Genomic DNA, 5,185 nt, shown 5'->3' with positions numbered 1-5,185 from the left:
CATTCAGTCTCCATAATTTTTTTCTCTGAATATGGATGGCATTTTCCAATCTTAAGTCTTTTGGAATTGTCTTGTATCGCCTGAATTGCTAAGAAGAGCTAAGTCTTTTAGAGTTGATCATTATATAATCCTGTGGTTACTTAATACTAGTATTCCTGAAAAAATGACATTAATTGATAGTTTTGTGATCCTTCTTATACCTGGGTGACTTCCTAGATCAAAACGTCTCTCTCAATCTATTCCCCTTCTCCCTCTTCTATTCCCCTATTAAAACCTGTTCATCAAGGGCTTGCCACTTGAATTTTTATCTCTAATACTTATAGCAGTCCTGGCCACTATAAGTACTCAACATGTGGGGTTTTTTCATTCATTTAATTTTAACATGAATCTGGGATACCCACTTTTACAAGAAGGAAGGGAAATGTTCTCAAAAAACTATAGTTGTTAAACTGACCTATCTTTTCATACAAAATAGATTCCTAAGTATGGAATCAGGAACAATTGAGTTCAGATCCAACTTCAGGCATTTACTAGATGCGTGACCCTGAGGAAGTCACTTAACTCCTATTTACTTCAATTTCCTCTTCTATAAAAGGGGAATAATAATAGCAGCTCCCTCCCAGAGTAATTGTAAGGCATGGCATCTGGAACATAATAAATGTTATATGAACGTTAGCTATTAAGTATTTTATTATTATTAATACTAAATATTTGCTATTTAGTATTTAATTCAATGAGCACTAATTAAGCACCTGCGACATCTAAGTTCTGGGAATACATATGGGAAAGTCTACCCTGCTGGAGCTTACATTTGATTTTTAAAAGTGTGTTGCTATTCATTCATTTCAGTCGTGTCCAACCTCTGTGATCCCATTTCGGGGTTTCTTGGCAAAAATAACAGTAATTTGCCATTTCCTTCTCCAGCTCATTTTATAAATAAGAAAACTGAGGCTAATAGGGTGAGTTGACTTGCCCAGCAAATAAGTGTCTGAGATCATATTTGAACTCAGGAAGATTAGTTTCAAATCCAGAACCCAAACACAAATAAATAAATACAAAATATCAACTTCGTAAATACAAAGTAATTATTGTGTAGTGCCAACAAGTACCAAGAGAGAATTGTGAGGGAACATCACATTAAAGGAATGGAGGGTGGAAGCTGGAGATTCCATGAGATGCAAGTGAGAAGCACTTTCCAGCCACAAGGGACAAGCTGGACAAAGGCAGGAAGGTGGGAAGTGTAATGTCATGTACTTCAAAAGAACACTTCAATAGCAACAGTAATCCATCCATAAGAACGATTTTATAATATATAGACTATAATAGACAACATTTAAAAGTTATGCCATAAAAATCCTTTGAGAAGAAATCTAGCCAAAAAAAAAAAAAAAGGACAAAAATTCCTAGCTTTAGCTGGGCAGATCCTGATATAATAAGCAAATATTTCCTATTTGAGCCTGTTCTTAAAACCTTCCCAGCTTGGTAGGTCCTTCCAATCAGTGAGTTAACAATCAAGAGAGATTTACTAAGCAGATGTTATACTAGATGGTGCAGTAGATAGCGTGTCAGGAAGAGTCACTTTCCTGAGTTCAAATCCAACCTCAGACTCTTACTAGACTCTGCCAAGTCACTTCACCCATTTTGCCTTAGTTTCTTCCTCTGGAAATGAGCTGGAGGAGGAAATGACAAACCAATCCAGTATCTTTGCCAAGTAAATCCCAAATGGAGTCATTGAGAGTTGTACACAATTAACAAATTATTGAACTGAACTGTGCTAAGCATTGAAGTTAGGAATATTAGCTGTCATCATCATTCCCCTTGATGTTTCTCTTGCCACTGGACCCAGATGGCTCAGGAGAGAGTGAGACTCATGATTTTGCACAGCCCTCCCTCACTTAAATCTAATTTACTTGCAAATCAAGACATCACCCTCGTGATGTCATTGGTCCTCTGAGGAACAAAAAACATACAACAGGAGTACAAAGACTAAAATAATTTTTATTCTCAAAATTTACATTCCAAGCTACAAGACAGAAATAAAGCAAGTGTTAATAAAGTGAATCAGGAAGGGAAAGTGTGACAGGTGACTTTGCCCAGCCTTCCCTCACTTAAATCCAATTCACTTGCATGTCACAACATCACCTTCCTGATGTTGTGGCCCTCTTCAAGAGCAAAGAACTAACAACAACAATTCCAAGCTAGAGTTCGCCTTTCACTGAAATACCTTTGAAGATCCAAAGATTAACTGCCTGATACAGGCGGTGGAATTTTGGTGGAGAATTAATCAGTCATTTCTACATATACAGTGATTTAAAGTTGACAAGTCTCCTTTCCTCAAAATAGTACTGGGAGGTATTATGTTATTATTTTCATTTTATAAATGAGGAAACTGAGGCTGAAAAAAGTCCAATGCCTGAGATCACATAGTAAATGAGAGAGCTGAAATTCAAACCTCAGCTGACTTCAAATCCAGTGCTTTTCCCACCATTTTGCTCTAAATGAGGTATTATTATTAAACTTTTTTAATGTCATGGATTCCTTTGGCAATCTGTTAAAGGCTGTGACCCCCTTCTTAGAATCATGTTTTTAACCAATTGAAAGAAATTCTAAATTTCAATTAGAGGTTAGTAAAAATATGTAATTTTTCTACATCCAATTTCATCCTCCTGAAATCTACTAGAAGTGAGGACAATGCTAAATGTACAATATTCAGGGACCAGATATGTCTGTTAAGTATATAAAAGAAATGGTTGCTATGTAATTAGGTACCATTAAAAACATGTTTTTTATCTTACTGACTTGGAAAGAGGTAAAAATACAAATATAGAGAAGGTCAGCATGTCATCAAACTTCATTAATAAGAAATAATAATGATTACTGTTCTATTTGAAAAGAATATTATCTCCAAAGAGTAAAAGATTCAAAAATTTACCATCATATTTAGGGGCAGCATCCCACCTTAAATGAATGATTATAAGCTAACCCCGCTCATTTTTTATTCCAGTCTTTTAAGAAAGAGGTGATACTTCTTGTGAAGGCACTCCCATTTACCCCAACGATTATGTTTTCATCCACTTCAAAGTATCTCTGTCCATTTTTGACTCATTCCATACTTACAGATATGTTCCAGGTTCATCCCCTATTATATATATACACACACACTTTATTCATCTCTGTATGTATCATTTCTCTTTTGCATGGGTGGTATCTTATTGAACTAATGAAAAGAGAGACAGAGTTAGAATGTAGGCAGACAGGGAGACAGAGAAATGGATGGCAAGATATAGAAAGATGATATGTCAGTGTCTACCCTGGCCTAACTATCATTTCTCCTTTCTGCAGGATTCTTCAGTACACATTGGAGGGTTGAGTAGTGTTTTAGGCTCTCTGTCATTATTTCTAACCCTCTCTTAGGATATTCCCACTAATTTTAGGAAATCTCCTATATCTGTTCTATTTAACTATTTAATAGATTAACTTTTTAAAAATGAATATTGATTCCAAGTTATAGCAAGAATAAACATATAAATATCCCTCTCCAACATCTGGGCAGCATAATCTACCCTCTCTCACTCCCACCATACTTCATGCTCTTGGGAAGAAAAGAAGATTAAGTTCACAGTTAGCTAGTCCTTATATAGGACTATATAGTATGGTTCTCAAAGTGGTGTCCAGGGAGTACAGGAGGTCTCTGACATTTTTTCAGAGGATCTACAAATTCAAAATTAGCTTTTAAATCTAATATAATAAATATCTATAAATAGAACCCACATAATAAGGAGATATTAAGAACAAAAATTTTAAAATCATTGCTATCAATTCAAAACCTGCCTTTAGCTTAAATCCCAAGCACCCCTAATTCTCACGGCTTTTCTACTGGACTAATTGGCTGTAATATTCAGCCTGGGATCTTGCTTCCACAGTTGCCAAAGATGAACTGCCTGAATCCAACAGGGATTTTACCATTTGTATTTAGAACAAAATGGGAAAAACAGAACAAGTGAAAATAAAACTCAGCCCCAAGCCTATTTCTTGGGGCCACAAAGTAAATGGGAAAAGGAGGTAATACCCAATCAGTTCATGAAGCCTATGTTACGGATGAATTTAGGTCTTCACTTTTACCTTACTTAGAATCTGAGGGAAAGAGACTGAAAATGTTCCAGACTAGTCATTTGAAAGACACTGTCTATTCCAGGTAGGAGAAAATCCAAAAAGTCTATTCCTACCCAAGTAATAGGTGGAACAATGCAAGATATCTTGTCTCACAATCAAGAAGCCTCCATGTTAGGTGAACTGAAAAAGTACAAGAAAAAGCTCCATTTTATACACATGTACACATACACACATACTAAATATTGGATATTATAATTATTTCTTATTTGGTAATAAAAGGAAGGAGTATAGCTTAACAGGATGGCAAGGCCACCTATAATAAATATATATAAAATATGTAAATATTATATCAGTTATATATATAGAATAGATTGTATGTATACATATGTGTGTGTGTGTATATATATACACATTATGTCAGTTAACCTTGCCATCCCCCTAAACCATTCATTGCCTCCCTTTCATTGCCATATAATAATTACAATAACAAAGATTTATATTGCACTTTAGGGTTTGAAAATTGCTTTGTGTATATTGATTCATTTAAATCTCACAATCTTGTCATGGATGTACGTGCTATTATTAATCCCAATATAAGATTAAAAAAAAACAAAACTGAGGTCCAGCTAAGTTAAGTGATTTTCCCAGGGTAAAACAGCTATTAACTGTCTAAGACAAGATTTCAACTTGTGTTCCTGGCTACAAATGCAGAATACTATTCATTAAGCTACTTAGCTACCACAGGAAAGAATTATTGCCTCCACTACATGTCACCTGACTTCTGAATCCATCACTCTACAGAAACTCCTCTCTCAAACATTATTGATGCTCATTTAATTATTAACTACAGCCTTTAACAAATTGAAAACTCATCCTCCTGAATAATATCTACTCCTTTGGCTTCCATAATAATGTGTTTTCAGATTAGAAACGCAGTCTAAGCAACTCACAGTGATAATGACTGAGGATTTAGCAAAGTCCTATTGTCCTGGAACCTCTTGTTATGTCTTTCTCCATCTAGCTAAGAGGTGATCCTTTTGGCAAAGGAAATTTCTTTTGGGGTTAACCAGAA

This window comes from Antechinus flavipes, chromosome 5 (genome assembly GCF_016432865.1).
Source record: "Antechinus flavipes isolate AdamAnt ecotype Samford, QLD, Australia chromosome 5, AdamAnt_v2, whole genome shotgun sequence".
In the NCBI taxonomy this organism is placed as follows: domain Eukaryota; kingdom Metazoa; phylum Chordata; class Mammalia; order Dasyuromorphia; family Dasyuridae; genus Antechinus; species Antechinus flavipes.
Note: the sequence above shows the minus strand (reverse complement) of the source record.